This window comes from Mauremys mutica, unplaced genomic scaffold, assembly GCF_020497125.1.
Source record: "Mauremys mutica isolate MM-2020 ecotype Southern unplaced genomic scaffold, ASM2049712v1 Super-Scaffold_100186, whole genome shotgun sequence".
NCBI classification, from domain to species: Eukaryota; Metazoa; Chordata; order Testudines; family Geoemydidae; genus Mauremys; species Mauremys mutica.
Genome location: NW_025423282.1, coordinates 826,775 through 844,288, shown reverse-complemented (window position 1 = coordinate 844,288; position 17,514 = coordinate 826,775). Strand labels below are relative to the sequence as shown.

The 17,514-nt window shown below is 51.5% G+C and overlaps 3 non-coding genes across 3 annotated transcripts; all 3 read right to left on the bottom strand.

Moving 5' to 3' along the window:
- Nucleotides 1-1,599: 1,599 nt before the first annotated feature.
- TRNAI-AAU lies at nt 1,600-1,673 on the bottom strand. The gene has a single exon. It is a non-coding gene; the product is annotated as a tRNA-Ile (tRNA).
- A 10,824-nt stretch (nt 1,674-12,497) lies between these two features.
- TRNAE-UUC lies at nt 12,498-12,569 on the bottom strand. Its single transcript has one exon. It is a non-coding gene; the product is annotated as a tRNA-Glu (tRNA).
- Nucleotides 12,570-15,093: 2,524 nt separating this feature from the next.
- TRNAT-AGU lies at nt 15,094-15,167 on the bottom strand. The gene has a single exon. It is a non-coding gene; the product is annotated as a tRNA-Thr (tRNA).
- Nucleotides 15,168-17,514: the final 2,347 nt, after the last annotated feature.

Sequence of the window (17,514 nt, the reverse complement as noted above, 5' to 3'; positions counted from 1 at the left end):
ATGTAGCTGCTTTCAATCCTCCGGCTCTGCCGGGATAAGTAACATTTCAGGCTCTCACTGAACTGAGGAAGGGAGATCATTTTTTGACAGACGACGCCTCCTCTTAAAAGTGTTTGTCTAGCTGGCAGCCCTGGTTCCCAGGTCTCTCCTGAGGAAAGAAAGTTTCTGTGCAAAATACTAAAACTTTCATCAGAGAGGAGGGAAAGGCAATGGCCACATGATGGGCCCAGTATGTATGACAACATGATTCTTTTATGTGGGATAGGTAATAATTAGAGGTATCAAGTATCAGAGGGGTAGCCGTGTTAGTCTGGTTCTGTAGAAGCAGCAAAGAATCCTGTGGCACCTTATAGACTAACAGACGTTTTGCAGCATGAGCTTTCGTGGGTGAATACCCACTTCTTCAGATGCAAGTCTTGCATCTGAAGAAGTGGGTATTCACCCACGAAAGCTCATGCTGCAAAATGTCTGTTAGTCTATAAGGTGCCACAGGATTCTTTGCTGCTTCAATTAGAGGTATGCCAATCTCCTAGAGCTGGAAGGGACTTTGAAAGGTCATTGAGTCCAGCCCCCTGCTTTCACTAGCAGGACCAATTTCTGCCCCAGATCCCTAAATGGCTCCCTGAAAGATTGAACTTACAACTGTGGGTTTAATACACCAAGGATCAAAGCACTGAGCTATCCCATCCCCCAAACTGTCTTGATGTTTCAATGTGTGTGTTTTTCCATTTGGAGGCATTTAGAAGTTTGGAAGGGGAGCCGAAAGAGGAGTCTTTTTCACAAGCAAGTTGGCTTTCTGCACAGGTAGGGCCCTTGGCCGTAAAGCTTAGCTCCGTCAGTGCGTCTGCATGGGGTTCCTCCAGTGCCTCAAGAGCCCGTGCTAAACTCTTGGTGTGGGCGTTTGGCTTGCGCCAGTCAGAGTGCGGTGCCTGCGTCTTCCCAGGGCCGGCTCCTGTGAGGCGCGCATAACTTGGGAGGAAAGCGGTAGAAGAGAAAGCAAGTGAAGCTGACTTCGAGTGGTGGTCCCCCTGGGCGGAGTGGTCCTCCTGCTCCTTCCTGTCGGAGATGTGGGCTCGAGTGTGGGCTTGGGGGCTCTGGCTGTGGGTGGTGGGAGGATGGTGTCCAGGGAAGTCCCAAAGGTCACCCTGCGCCGGCGGAGTGTGAAGCCTCTCCCCTAGGTTGGGGTGCCGAGGATTAAGCCTTCCTCTGTGGCTTGGGCTGGGGAGCGTGATCCGGCATCGGGTCCATTTGGGTGGAGCTGGCGGCCGGCAAGAATTCGGGCCATCAGGTCAACCCTCTGTGGACACTGGGGGTGAGCCGGCAGGCCTGCGATTTTGGCTTCGCGGGCGGGCAGCTCAAGCCTGGTCTCCTATGAGCCTGGAAGGCAGCCAGCCGGGCTCACCCGTCTCCAAGTTCCTTTCAGGCAGCAGGTGGAGCAAGGAGCCCAGGGAGGGGAGCCCAAGGAGGTGTCAGGAGCTTGGTCCTGCCCAGCGCCTGCGCCCAGCAGGGCTCTTGCCCGCTCCTGGCCCACCTGGTTTTGGCCTCTGCCACCCCTAGCAGTCAGCCAAAAGAGCAGAAGCCACCCTCTCCCTCCCGGAGTGGCCAGCATGGGGCTTGAACCTATGACCTTGGCGTTATTAGCACCACGCTCTAACCAGCTGAGCTACCCGGCCTACAGAAAGTCTTCCCTTGCCTGTCCCTTTTGGAAGGAGTCACTGGCTGGCGCGGGGAACGATGTGGCCTCAGTTATCGAATGGATGGATCGAGAGGCCACCTGCCAAGGTAGGGGAATTAGCTCAAGTTGTAGAGCGCTCGCTTCGCATGCGAAAGGCAGCGGGATCAATGCCCGCATTCTCCAGCAGCAAGGCAGCCCCGGGACCTTCTCTTGCCTTTCTTTTAGAAGTCATGGACAGTCAGCTGGCTCAGCTCCTCCTCCAGTGGCCTCCATCCCTCTCCCCACTTGGCCTCCCAAAAAGCCAGCCCTTGCGGAGCACAAAGCTCTTCCTCCCCGGCCCTTCTCCCCCTTGCGCTGACTGGGAGGCTGGAGACAGCTGGGGGAAGTTAGCTCAAATGGAAGAGCAGGGGAGAAGTAGTCAGACCCATACACACATTCTCCAGCCTGCTCTGCTCTGCTGTGCTCTGCTGGGCTGGGCTCTAGTGGGGGACCTGAACCTTTCTTTCTGAGCTCTCACTGGAGCACAATCCCTTTCCTCCTCCCTCCCTGCTAGTCTACGCCAAGCTCATTGGCCGGGAGGGAGAGCCACTCCAATACAGAATTACTCACATCCCAGGGGTCCATGAAGGGAATGAGGAGATGGGCGGGGTGGCACGCGATACCAGCTCAGCTGAGACCGTGAGACCTCGCAGCCTCCCGATCTCAGGCAGCATGGCAGCCGTGGAGCAGAGCAGAGCACGCAGACAGCTTGGAGACAGCCAAAGCGGGGAAGGGCTGCGTTGGTCTGGAAGAGGGAGTCGGTGGCTGTCTATCCTGGCGGAGGCAGGGTCGCTTTGCTGTATGCTGGGCCAGGGGCCAGGGAGTCTGCTAGAGTTGCTGAGCTGGGCCTGCTCCTGGCTTTGCATGGGTTAGAGGAAAGTGGTGAAGATAGGAACGGCCCTCCTGGGTGAGACCGATGGTCCAGCTAGGCCACTATCCCGTCTTCTGGCAGTAACCGATGCCAGGCGCTTCAGAGGCAATGGCCAGAGCAGGCAATCGTCAAGTGATCTATCCCTGCGTTGTCTTCTGAAGTTTGGTGCTTGTTTCAGGGGCTAACTCTCAGCCCAGACACACTCCAGGGAGGGAGCGTTGGTGTTTGTGCCGAGAAGCGTGGCTGGGACTCGGACCCCCTTCCCCAGCTCTGGGTAGCGCCCCGCCCCCATTTCAGGCTGTGTTCTGCTTAAGGCCACAGAGCCCTTGCCTTTTTTTGCCCGGTGCCTGAGAGTCAGGCCAGCTGCAGGGAATTAGCTCAAACGGCAGAGCGCTTGCTTTGCATGCGAGAGGTAGTGGGGGGCGATGCCCGCATTCTCCGAGCCTGTCAACTAAGGGCTCCTGATGAGCGTGGTGGAGGGGAGAGTCGGCCATCTGACTTTTGGCCTTGCTGCCCGTAGCGGTCAGGCCGAAAAATCAAAAGCCATCCTCCCCAGACCCACAGCCACCCAGGGGCTCCTCTGCACCATCTTGCCTGAGCGGGTGGAAGTGGAGCCTGGAACTGAGCTGATGCTCTGAGGATTATTTGCACTGTGCGCTTCACATGGAGGTTAAAACACGGGGCACAGATCTTTGAGCACAACCCTCGTCCTGAGGAATGGGGGCGGGGGGCTGCATAAATAGAGACTGGCTCTCCCTGGCGGGGCTGCAGCGGCTCTTCACAGGGGCAGTCCCACTGGCAATTCGTACCAGAGTTTTGAAAGCCTCCTTTTCTGGCCTGGCTCCCCTCTATTTAGGGATACTGGTGACCCCAAACTTCCCAGAAACCATCATAGCGAGGCCAACCTGAGCACAGACACCTGCTCAGCACCCCGGGGTGCAGCCCTGAACTCTGGCAATCAGCTACGCTCAGCTGCCCACCCAACAAGCGTTACACGCAGGAGCCTTCGTGCCCCGCATGTTCAGGTCCCTCCCAGAGCCAGCTTTAAACTCCGCTGCTCAGTTCTAAGCTTTGGCCACACGGGGGCAGCCTGGAGCTCAGACAACGCCTCCCGTTTCCCACTGGTTGCGTTTCCCGCTCCTCGTGGCAGGTTCACACCCCGCAGGCAGATCTCTGAATCGGAGCCGAACCGTTCCCCAAATCCAGCGCTTTAGCAGCAGCTTTGCTAGGACAGCGCTGACGTCCCCAGGTAAAGTAAGAGCCAGAGCGCTGTGTCCAGGATCTTCTCTTGGGCCCCTCACCGTGGTGTCTGTCAGGCGCAAGGAGAAACCAGGGAAATGTTTTCATGGCGTTTAAGGGCAGAAGGGGCCATTAGCTTAGCTAGTCTGACCCCCGAATAACACAGAATTACACCATGACACATATTGATCCCACAGACCTTAGACAGATCAAAGCGTTTCAGCCTCAGGACGGAGGCTAAACTGGGTGCCAGAGGCAGCGAACAAGGGGCCCCCAAGGCAATGGCAGGGAGCTGACGCGGTGAAATATGCCCAGATGATCCCAGCAGGTGACCCACCCCCATGCCGCAGATGTGGGAGTCCCTGTTCCTCCTGCCCTTAAGAATCTCTGGTGGTAAGTGGGTCCCCCCAGTTCCCCAGATAAGAATCCTCCATGTGGTTTCCCTGGCTTCACCTCCAGATAAGAACATTGTGTGGAGGGAGTGGGAGGAAGGTTGTCTGGCAGATATGTAAAGGGGGACTGTGTCTCCCTGTCTGGCCCAGGCTCCTGGGAGGAGGTGATCTCAGTGTGTCTGGCTGTCTCCATTCCTCCCACCCATAAGAATCCCTGGTGTGTGGGTGCACCCTAGACCATGAAGGATCTCTGGTGGGTGGGTGTCTCTCTCCCCCTACTCAGGATCTCTGGGGCGTGGCTGTATAAAAAGAGACTTTGACTCACCCAGGCTGGGCTGCCATCATGGAACAGACCAGGTCCTTCTGTGGAGGGTTTGCGTTCCTCCAAGGACGTGATCTCAGTGTGTGTGGGTGTCCCTGTCCCTTCAACCCTTAACAATCCCCGGTGCGTGGGTGCGCTGGGCCCCATTAAATCCCCTCTGTCTTACCCATGAGGGATCCGGTGGCTGTGGGTGTTCTCCACGCTACTGGGGGTGTCTGGTGCCCCTGTCCCTCCTGGTTAATAGTGGAGTGTGTGGGTGTCCCCCTGCCCGTTAAGGATCCGTGTTGTGTGGATGGCCCCGTTCTTCTCATTAAGAATGGTGCAATGGAGCATATGGGTGTGTCCCCCATCCCATGAACTAGCTCCCGTGTGTGGTTCCCCTGCCCCCATCCAGGCTCTGTGGTGTGTGGGTGTCGCTGTTCCTCTTTTCAAGATCTGTGTTGCAGGGGGGCATCCCTCCCCGCAAGTCAGAATCCCCAGCGTGTGGGTGCTCCCATCCCCCCGTCCAGGCTCTGCGGGGGAGGGGTGTCTAAAAAGAGACTGTGTCTCACTGTCTTGCCCAGGCTACACTGCAGGGGCTATTCACAGGTGCAATCCCCACTACTGATCAGCACAGGAGTTTTGACCTGCTCTGTTTCCAACCTGGGCCGGTTCACCCCTCCTTACGCACACTGGGGACCCTAAGCTTCCCCGGGATCACCATATTGATGCTGAATTTAGTGCGGACACCTGATCGGCACAGCCCCCTGCAGCCCAGAACTCCTGAGCTCAAGCGATCCGCCAGCCTCAGCCTCCCCAGGTGCTGGGATCACAGGCACCAGCCACAGGGCCCAGCTGCTTTTAGTGCTTGGCAGCTGGAGCTTTAAACTCTGCTTGTGAGCTCTGTGCCTTGGCCAGACGGGGACAGCCTGGAACTGGGAAATGCTCCTGCTCCCCCCGCCCCCGTCTCATGTCGAGCTGCAGGCACCGCTGTCCTCCCAGGTAAGATCCCCGATGTTTTGGTGCCCCCCATCCCCCGCCCAGGTGTCCGGGTACCTCTGCCCCCTCCCATACAGAATCCTGGGTGTGTGGGTGTCTGTCCCTCTGCAGAGGATCCCGGAGTGTGGATGCCCTTGTCCCCCCCTACAAGATCCTGGGTGTGTGAGTGCCACTCTCCCCCCCAGTAGATCTCTGGTGGGTGGGTCCCCAGGGTGTGAGTGCTCCCATCCCCCGATACAGGCTGGGGGGGGTATAACTGGCTCTCCCTGTCCTGCCCAGGTGGTGCTACAGCAGCTGTTCACAGCTACAGCAGCTACAGCAACCCCACTATCAACCTGCAGCTTTAACCTGCTCCAGGGGTGACCTGCTTCACCCCGCTTTGGGAGCCCGGGGACCCCGAACTTCCCAGAATCACCTGATTGATGCCGAGCTTAGCACAGACACTGGCTCAGCCTGGCAGGGAGCTGCCCTGAACCCTGACAATCAGCTTCCCTCTGCCTCCTGCTGCACAGCGAGGATCCCACGCGAGAGGCCTTGTGCCCAGTTTGTTCAGGAGCGTCCCAGGCTCCAGCTGTAAACTCTGCTTGTCAGTTCTAATCTTTGGCCACACGGGGGCGGCACTAACGGTCCCATCTAAACGCTGTTTGTGATCGACCCTTCGGATCGCAGATTGTAACCAGATCTCTGAAGCCTGGTCTACACTACGCGTTTAAACCGGTTTTAGGAGTGTAAAACCGATTTAACGCCACAACCATCCACACTAGGAGGCACCTTATATCGATTTTAATGGCTCTTTAAACCGGTTTCTGTACTCCTCCCTAACGAGAGGAGTAGCGCTAGTATCGGTATTACCATATCGGATTGGGGTTAGTGTGGCCGCTGATCAACGGTATTGGCCTCCGGGCGGTATCCCACAGTGCACCACTGACCGCTCTGGACAGCAATCTGAACTCGGATGCAGTGGCCAGGTAGACAGGAAAAGCCCCGCGAACTTTTGAATATTTCCTGTTTGCCCAGCGTGGAGCTCCGATCAGCACGTGTGGTGATGCAGTTAAAAATCAAAATAAAGAAAGAGCTCCAGCATGGACGATGCGGACGTGATCGCTGTAAGGGCAGGCAAATCTGTTCTATCAGCGCTCCGTTACAGAAGACGAAATTCAAAATCATTTTTAAAATATCTCCAGACAGACGCCATAGCAGGGACTCAGCGCACTGCTGCGTGGCAAGCGTAACGGAAAGCCAAAGAATCAAATGGACGCTCATGGACTGGAGGACTCAAGCTATCCCACAGTTCCTGCAGTCTCTGAAAAGCATTTGCATTCTTGGCTGAGCGCCAAATGCTTCTAGGGTCAAAAACAGTGTCCGCGGTGGGTCAGGGCATAGCTAGGCAATTTAAGCACCCCCCCACCCACCCCCAGAAGTGAAAGGGAAAACAATCCTGTCTTGACTCTTACATGTCACCCTATCTTTACTGAATGCTGCAGATAGACGGGATGGTGCAGCACTCAACACCAACATCTTTGCTCCCCCCGCCATGGGTGGCTGATGGAACAATAAGATTGATACCCATTGTCATCATCAGCCTATTGGCACATGGGGCAGTGCAAAAGGACTGGTAACCATGTGTACTAGCATTTGTCAGGTCAATCAAGGGTGCTTGGTCCTAATTTTTCCTGGTAGATGGTGCAGTATGGCTGATATCCATCATTGTCATAGCAACAGGGGGCTGAGCTCCATCAGCCCCCACCCTTCATGTGTAAAGAAAAGATTCAAGTGCCCCTGCACTAGCAGAGGGATGCACTCCTTACTGTCCTGTCTGGACTATCATAGCAGCTGGAGGCTGCCTTCACTAACAAGTCACTGTGTCTTATTCCTGCATTCTTTATTACTTCATCACACAAGTGGGGGGACAATGCTACGGTAGCCCATGATGGCTGGGGGAAGAATGAAATGAACAGGTGGGGTTGTTGCAGGAGCACCCCCTGTGAATAGCATACAGCTCATAATTTCTGCAGGATCTGACACAGAGCAGCTGTGCTCTCTGGTTCTCTGATACAGTGGTTCTCTAGTACACTTGCCCATATTTTAGGCAGAACTGATTCTATTTTTAGATACCAAAAAGAAGGGATTGACTCAGGGAGTCATTCCCAATTTTGGCTTTTGCACCCCTGGCTAAAAGCAGCCAGGGGCACTTATGACAGCAGCAAATGGAACAGTGCAAAAGGACTGGTAGCCATGATCATCTTATTACCAATTTATGGCTTGGTAGATGGTGCAGTATGGCTGATAACCATCTCTACTGTCATGCAAAAGCAAAAGCATGCTGCTGTGTAGCGCTGCTGAATCGCCTCTGTCAGCGGCATCTAGTACACATACGGTGACAGTCACAAAAGGCAAAACAGGCTCCATGATTGCCATGCTATGGCATCTGCCAGGGCAATCCAGGGAAAAAAGGCGCGAAATGCTTGTCTGCCGTTGCTTTCCCAGAGGAAGGAGTGACTGACGACATTTACCCAGAACCACCTGCGACAATGATTTTTGCCCCATCAGGCACTGGGATCTCAACCTGGAAATGCCAAGGGGCGGGGGAGGCTGCGGGAACTATGGGATAGCTATGGGATAGCTACCCACAGTGCAACGCTCCAGAAATCGATGCTAGCCTCGGACCATGGACGCACACCACCGATTTAATGTGTTTAGTGTGGCCGCGCGCACTAGATTTTATAAAATCTGTTTTACAAAACAGGTTTATGCAAATTCGGAATAGTCCCGTAGTGTAGACGTATCCAGAGAAAGGAGAATTGACTTGGCTTAGGTCACACAGCCAGCCAGTGGCAGAGTTGGGAATAGGACCCAAGAGCCATGATTTTCAAACTAACCATCAGATCTTGAATTTCAGACATTGAATGACCTGAATAAAGTGCTCTCACATGAGCTCCAGACCAACAACAGTGCACAGTAATTATTCAGCAAGTATTTGAGGAGAACTGCAATGTTAGAGAGAATCATGAACTGCTCAGAGACCATTAATGCAGCAAAGCAGCAAAATTTGTCAAACATATAACAGGTTATGACTTATTTCCTTGGTCTTAAAAGAGAACAACAAGGACCTGAGTCTCCTCCCTGTCAATAACCCCCTGCTCAGCCAATCAGGGTAGAGACTGAGGACAGGAGGCTGAGGGTTCTCACCAGAGAGCCCAAAGGATGGCCCAGGTCACCGGTGGGGATCACTGCCCGAGCACTATTTCAGCCTCACATTTTTGGGTGGACCTCCCACAGTGGGAGCTGCAGAGCACTACCCCGCAACACACACACACACACACACACACACACACACACCTCTACCTTGCTCCTGGTGTTGGGAGGGGAACAGGTGAAAGGACAAAAGAAGCAAGAGAGAAAGAGAAAGGAGGGAGGGGTGGATGGAGGAAAAGGTGAAACAAAAAGGACAAACCTTAATGTCCCCACTGATTCTATGGGACAAAATCCCAAGTGTGAAATAAAATTCTGCCTCCTTAAGGTCGTGCTTTCCATGCCTAGAATTCAACTGTCACCAGATGGATCAGACTGAACAGGTTTCAAACCTCGAGGAGGCTCTTACCTTCTAAAAAGGGACTTCTGTTTTCTAGTAAAATCACTAAAAAGGAAGGAGAAAACTCAAAAGAGGTTCCTCCTGGCACTTACGTACATGAACCCGAATACTCTCTCAGTCCTCAAAGAGAGACCTGGAGAAGGAGACTTGCTGAAGCAAAGCCACAGGGGTCTCTGAGGTTTCCCGGGCCCCTCGCCCCTGTCCTGCCTGGCTGATGTCAGCATCTCTCTGTGAGGTCACCACCTCCCCACCACCTTTGACCAATAGTCTGAGGTCCTGCAAAAGGCCTTTGTGATGTCACTGCCACACCCCTCCCTTGCTGTGCTAATGTCCTGCCCCTGCCCAGGCACTTTGGAGGTTTGAGCTACTCCCTTGGATCACCCCACTCAAGGAGCGTTCATTCTCGGAAGCAAGCCGGCTAGACAGGAAAACATCAGACGCTGCTCCCAATGCTACACTCAGTTTTTCAGAAATTAGTCAACTTTATGGCCAGAAGAGACCATTAGAGCATCTAATCTGACCCCCTGCATATCACAGGCCTCCTGTATGACACAATAGCTACTTTTGGGGCAAACACATTCCAGAAAGGCATCTAGTCTCCATTAGATGACATCAGGAGATGGAGAATCCACCACTTTCCTTGGTAGCTTGTTCCTGTGGTGAATCATCCTCGCTGTTGAATATTTGCATCTTATTTGTAATATGAATTTGTCTTTTTCCACCTTCCAGCCATTGGGTCTTGTTATGCCTTTCTCTGCTAGATTCAAGAGTCCTTTAATACCCAATCTTTTCTCTCCATTAAGGCCCTTCAACACTTCAATGAAGTCACTTTTCAATCTTCTTTTGATAAGCTAAACAGGTTGAGCTCTTTCAATAGCTCACTAGAAGGCATTTTTCTCCAGCCCTCAGAACATTTGGTGGCTCTTTGGTCATCAGACTCCTGAACTGCAGCTGGATGTGGTTCTTGTTCTTCTGCACAGCACAGCTCCTGGAGAAGAGGGATCTGCAAATGTACATTCATACGATACCTTTGTTTAATTGATGAAAACATAAACTAGACACTTAGAGGACTGGAACTGATTTCAGCTGATGGACAGCTTTGCTAGGTTTTTATGCATTTGGACAGTGAAATGTTGAGTGTTTACATTCATATCAAGCACCCCCGTATAGCGGAGCTTCTGAACATAATGGAGAATGGAAATGAAAATGTTTTCCTTTTTTTAAAAGAAAGTTATAAGAGAGCGCTGTGGTTTGATCCAAGGACCATTCGATCAACAGTCAAGCACTCTACCACTGAGCTATACCCCCACCACATCAATAAAGTGGAATCATGATCTCCAGGACTTTGAAGGACAGACCCTGCTTCATCGAGCTCCTTTGCCATTCCCAGACCACAGGTGGTTTTAAAAATGGGGTTTGATTAAACTTCTTACATGTGGCAAACACCACAGCTTGCACATCCACCGATATAGCTTCTCCCACTGACATAGCTGCCACCTCTTTGGGAAGTGGATTAACTGCACCCACAGGAAAACTCTCTCCCCTCAGCACAGAGCAGTGGTTCTCAAACTGTGGGTCAGGACCCCAAAGTGGGATGTGACCCTGTTTTAATGGGGTCGCCAGGGCTGCCATTAGACTTGTTGGTGCCTGAGGCTGAAACCAAAAGTCTGAGCCCCACCACCCAGGGCTGAATCCCTCAAGCTCTGGTTTTGCCCTCCCCTAACTGGGGCAGGGCTCAGGCTTTAGGTCTCCCCCCCCCCCAGTGTGGAGGGGCTTGGTCCCTCTTTCCAGGGCCATGTAGTAAGTTTTTTGGCAGAAGGGGGTTGCAGTGAAAGGAAGTTTGAGAAACCCTGGCATAGAGCCTCTGAATATGTATAGACTTGGCTCCCTGTGGGTGATCAGACACTGAAAGTACAGCCATGGAGACACCACACACCAGCCTTGCCTAGCTGGCAAGAATCAAACCTCCACAGAAAGACGCCCATGGTTTCCTAGCCCAGCTCCCTCAGTCACAACCACTTAACACAGGGGCCTTTCTACACTATGGCTCTGTTCTCACTGAAGGGTCATTTCCAATGGTTTGCTCAGACCAGCTTCCCCAGCACACTCACTGCTGTGCAGCTCTGTACGTGTGGCCATGGCCGAACAGCAAGAATTCCTGCCCATTTCCCTACTGGCTGGAGCATGGCTAGAGTGTGTCTGTGGTTAATGATGCTGCTATAGATTATTCATTCCCTGCCTTGGCAATTCAGACAGTCCCTTTTCCCGTCGTATCACCAGCACCTCTGTGAGTCCAATAGCAGGGCAGGTTTTCTCTGGGCACTGAGATTTGTCAGGGAGTTGGTGGCTCCTTTCTTTCCTCACCCTGGAGTAAACTCAGCTTTTTATTCTATCCTTGATGACTCATGGAATAACAACAGCAGCATGAAGAGGAGAGGGAATATCTCACTGCCGGGGGAGGAAGGTGGACGCATCCCCTCTGTTTGAGCATTGCCATTGCAGGAGAGAAGGGTTCACTGGAATCGAATGCCCTGGCTCAGACCAGAGACACAGGGAGGTTTTGCTGTTCATGGATCCATGCAAAGGAAATTGTGTCTCTGTGTGAAAATGGGGACGGAAATGAAACGCCCACATGGTGGTGCCTAAGGCAGAAGGGACCCCTATAGGATTAGAACAGGACACGTTCTCAAGCAGCATGTTTCTTACTTTGCCCATCTGTCAATTTTGATTATTATCGATGGAAATATTTTGCCATTCGGTCATGTGTTTACACAGAAATTGACATTTACCAACAAACGCGTAATTCTTCCAGTCCTGCCTAGTCTGCCCTTGGTGAGTTTAGAGGGACACATTCCCTCTTCCCACTCCCCATGCCAGGCCTGTCTCTCCAGAGTGTCAACTTCCCACACAGATGGGATTCTTCCCTGATCTCCCCTCAGACCTCTGCCCCCCACCCAGTGGTGTAGCCAGGTTTTCAGCATAGGGGGAGCAAAAAACATAAAAAAGGCGCCCCCCCTCTTGGCTCCCCCTCTGGCCACGCCCTCAGACCAGAACCTCCCCCGCTGCTCACCTTCCCTCCTGTGCCGCCGCCTGTCCCCGGCTCCTGTCCCAGCGCTTGGCTGTGTCTGCACCGGCCGGCAGGCACAGCTTTCACGCCAGCCTGCCGCTGCCGCCCTGCAGCTCCTCCGGCCATGCAGCTGGCAGGCACCGCTTCCATGCCTGCCAGCCTGATGGGAAGTGGCTGCTTCTGCTGAATCCCGCCAGCTATGCTACTGCCCCCACCCCCACTTCTGGGATCCTCTCTGAACACTGTCCAACTCCCCTGCTGGCAGGATCCCTCCCCATTCCTTTCATTTCCTGCCTCCCCTCTGAGCAAAAGCTCTGGACTATTCCCACACTGGGAATTGAACCCAGGCTGCCTGGATGAAAACCAGGAATCCTGACCACTGGACCCTATGGGACTTGCACAGGCACTAGTCCAATTACACATTCACTAACATATTCACACAGTCACATTCATTAACTTTTAAAAGTAGCCGTTCAAAAATTGCAGAGTTACAATTTATTTGCAAACTTAACACCATTAATTTGAGCTTGAATAGGGACTGGGAGTGGCTGGCTCACTACAAAAGCAATTTTCCCTCTCTTGGTATTGACACCTCCCCATCAATTATTGGGAGTGAACCACATCCACTCTGACTGAATTGGCCTTCAACACTGGTTCTCCCCTTGTAAGGTAACTCCCTTCATGTCATGTTCCAATAAATATTTATGTCTGTATCTGCAATTTTCACCCCATGCATCTGGGGAAGTGGGTTTTTGACCCACGGACGCTTATGCCCAAATAAATCTTAGTCCTTAAGGTGTCACCAGACTCCTCGTTGCTTTTGTGAAATAAAAGCAAAACTCATTCTAAGCTGATCTTAACCCTTTCAGTGCCCTTACAAACTTGGATGCTTCTCACCACAGGCTGGCTGGTTGCTTTTCAGCCGGGGTCTCCCCTTTGATCAGCGCTTCAGTCGCTTGGTGTGGGGGTGTCTGTAGGTGGAGGTGGAAGAGAGAGGAAAAGCATAGCGAATGTCTCTCCTTTTACCTAGTCAATAGGTCAATTAAGTGCCACACTGGTAATTAGTACAATGGGTCAATGATAGGATATTGTTAGCCTTTTTCCAGAGGGTATGGCTGGAGAGTCTTGCCCGCATGCTCGGGGTTCAGCTGACCGCCATATTTGGGGTCGGGAAGGAATTTTCCTCCAGGGTAGATTGGCAGTGGCCCTGGAGGTTTTTCGCCTTCCTCCGAAGCATGGGGCAGGGGTCGCTTGCTTAAGGAGTGGGTGGATCGGCTTATGTGGCCTGCATCTTGCAGGAGGTCAGACTAGATGATCATAATGGTCCCTTCTGATCTTGAATTCTATGATTCTATGATTCCATGTCCTTTCTTCCCCATTGGCTTTGTGGCCCTCTTCAGAGTCAGGTGAGCATCACTGCATCTCTCCAAGCAAGGTTGAGCAATTCCCCGTGTGTGGCCTCATGCAGGTGATGGCTGATTCCCCCAACTTACAACATAGTGACAACCATACTGCACAATTCTCATAACTTCATATGCATGAATGGTATACATCTATGGGTAGAGAAATGACTTTCAGCAGATCATATCCTTTCCCCTGGTACATTACAAGTCATGCTTTATATGTAAGATAACGGTTATATGAAAATGAGGAATATGGGGGTTACAGCACGCTCCCCCAAAGGTATAGAATGTCACACTGAGATTCTATTTTCATTTCTTATGTAACCAACTTTGACCTCTCTACCTAACACTTATAATCACTTACACTCTATCTTTCGGTAGTTAATAAACTTATTTTAATGTTTTATACTTACTTGTGAAATTGTCCAAAGTGCTTGGGAAAGCTGCTCAGATTAAAAAGGCTGGTGCATGTTCACTTTCTTTTTGAAGAAGTGGTGAATTAATTAATGAGCTTGCACTTTTCAAGAGGTTTTGAGCAGTGTAAGACCGTACATTTCTGAGGTGCAAGGCTGAGGGCTGGGGAGATATGCTGGTGTCTCTCTACGTATAATTGAGAAGTGGCTTATAGAGCATTCATGCAACTTAGTTGGGTGCATTGCAGCATGTTGTTGGCTGAGTCATCACAGCACATGGAAGGGGGTTTTGCTGCTTGTCATTAGTGCAGCATTGTAAGACACAGCCCAGGCTGGAGAGATAAGAAGATAGAGCAATTCCACAGTTTGGGATTGTACACTGTGGATCCCACCACACAGAGACCCCGCTGTGACCAGCCATGGTAATATTGTGTTTAGTGCTCTGCCTTGTAGCTTCAGCAACTGCACATGCAAGATGAGTTACAGTGACCTTGACCTTGTTTCCATGTTTATCCAAAGCCTCCTTTTGACAGTTGTCAGCAAAAAGACCTGTTTCTTTTGCAAGCATTTGTATAGCTAGCCAGAGTCGGGCTTCTCCGTTAACAAAAAAGATTGACCAAAAGGGGACAAGAGGAGGCATGTTCAGCAAGGCAGCACTGGATGCTGGATCCTGAATCTGCTCTTTATCCAGCAGCTCTCTTGGCAAGCTCTGCCATGGTGCCACACTCTGGGACTTCTCCCCTAATTGCTCCATTTTTCATCAACAATAACATGAAAGGTGAAAGGACAGTAATTCTCCATTTCCTGCAAGCCCTGCAGAGAACCCTCGAGAAGGGGCTCTGTGCACAGATATCCCCAGCGAATCACATGGGCGCATGACACAGGCTCTCCTGTCACAGCAAATTGCAGCCGGAGCAACCTCCTTGCCAATGCCAATAGCCTTTTGATCAACTCCAGACTGAGGATTTGATTCTCTCCAATGCTCCGCTGGAAAGAAGCCTTTTCCTTCACAAGCAATTACTTGGATTGTCAAGGGAGGTCTCTTCTGTTTCCTGGAAAGTCACAGGAAAATGTGAGCAAAGGAGATGAAAGCTATGGAGCAAGGCACCACTGGGAGTTGAACCCAGGATCTCCTGTTTACTAGACAGGCGCTTTAGCCAACTAAGCCATGGTGCCTTCCCCAAAAGAGCCTTTGCAACCACTCCACTTCATGGTCCAAGACTACACCTTCAAATGCCAAAGTACAGACATTCCCCATTTCCTTCAAGACTTGCAGACTTTTTGCTGTCTGGCTCTCTGTGCATGGAAAGCCACACCTGAGCTGACAGAGGGCTTCTAACATGCACTTCTTCCACAAGCTGCCATGATCAGATACTGATTAGTGCTCACAGCAGCTTCAGCTCAACTTGAGTCATAGTAACCTTTCCATCAGCTCCAGATTTACCACTTAACACTTTCCACAAGACTTAGCTGCAAGGAAGGGTCTCTGTGTCATGAACAAGCACTTCCAAGGATTGTGCAGTGAGGTCTTTTCTTTTCATGAGAAGAAATAAAAGAAAGGAGCCTGACAGAAAAGCCAGGTTCAGCAAGGAAGAACTGTCAGGCCAAGCCAGGATCTTCTGGTGAGTAGAAAGGCTCTTCAGCCAGCTCTGCCCAAAGATCACTATCTAGAGGCCACTTCCCACAGAGACTGATTATGGTTACAGACCCATCCTGAAATTAGAGCAGGATATTTTAAAGCTTTATCTCACAGTGTAGTAATACAATTCAACCATGTTGGTACAGAGGAGAAAGCCCTTCTTCATTTCACAGTTATTGCTACTGATCTCACTGACAAACTTCCTTTTCTCAGGGCTGCTCCCAGCACTTTAGGGAGTTTTTCCTCTTCTCCCTTCTAGCTGTGGTGATGGGACTGCAGCAGCTCCCCGGATGGCCGGCTTTGCTCTTTCACTTACATCCTTCACTTCTTTGGCTGAAGCTGTGTTTGCCACCAGTTTAATCCATAGCTGAGACCTCAGGTACCAGCAGCTAGTTACAAAGGTTCAATTCCCATCACCATCAGTGGGAGGTTATCCAGGGCTGCCTGGGTTGCAGGATTTGGCCCATGGACAGTCTAGGTGCTACAGCAGCTACATTCTTATGCGGTGAGTCCTGCAGCCTATTACCAAACTGCTCTGTCATAGTCTCCAGGGGGCCTGAGTTGCTGAGAATCTGGCAGAAGAGAGACCCTGGAGTAGAGAAGGAAAATGTCCTCAGCAGTCGCAGCCGGCAGGAGCAGCAAAGACTGAGTATCAGACAGACTTTTTCACCAGGACAGTAAATGTGCACAACCCCCTGATATATTCTCAGTTCACTCCCCCTCCCAAGGAAGCCCTATTCTGCTCTATTACACTCTCATGGGATGAGAGGGAAGGTCCTCTCATGGGTAAATAACTGGTTACAAGGTAGGAAAAAATGGTCAGTTTTCAAAATGGAGAGAGGTCAATAGTGGTGCCCCCCAGGGGGTCTGGGACAAGTGCTATTCAACATGTTCATAAATGATCTGGAAAAAGGGACAAACAGCGAGGTGGCTAAATTTGCAGATGATCCAAAACTACTCAGGAAAGTTAAGTCCAAAGCAGCCTGCGAAGAGTTACAAAAAGCTCTCACAAAACTGGGTGAAAGGGCAACAAAATGGCAGATTTGTTGGTAAATGCAAAGTGATGCACATTGGAAAACATAATCCCAACTCTACATATAAAATGACGAGGCCAAAAATAGTTGTTGCCACTCGAGAGAGGGATCTTGGAGTCACTGCAGATAGTTCTCTGAGAACATCCACTCAGTGTGCAACGACGGTCAAAAAAGCAAAGAGAATCTTGGGAATCATTAAGAAAGGGCTAGAGAATAAGATAGAAAATATCATATTGCTTATGGCCCCCCACATGCATTGGCCTCCCCTCAGGCAGGGGGCTTATAGGCCCTTCTGCCAGTTGGTGTTGGCAGCAGCAAGGGCTGAGTTCAATGTCTAGGGGAGGAGAGCAGCAGAGACGCAGGAGGAGAGAGAGTCCCGAGAAGGAAGCAATAAGAGCAGAGTGCAAACCAACCAGCTGAAAGTCTCACAGGAGTCCTGAAATATCAGTAGCTCCAGGTCCCATCAGGGCTGCCCGGGGGGTAAGTGGGGCAATTTGCCCTGGGCCCCACAGGGGCCCCCACAAGAGTGTTTTGGGGCTCCTGGAGCGGGGTCCTTCACTAACTCTGGGGGCTCTGGAAAACTCTCGTGGGGCCTGGGCCCCCGGAGATTCTTCAGCTCTGGGTCTTCGGTGGCAATTCGGGGGCGGGGGGTCCTTCATGAATGAAAAGTGACTTCACTGAAATGTTGAAGGGCCTTAATGGAGAGAAAAGATTGGGTATTAAAGTGCTCTTTAATCGAGCAGAGAAAGGCATAACAAGACCCAATGGCTGGAAGGTGAAAAGAGACAAATTCATATTACAACTAAGGCACAAATATTCAACAATGAAGATGATTCACCACAGGAACAAG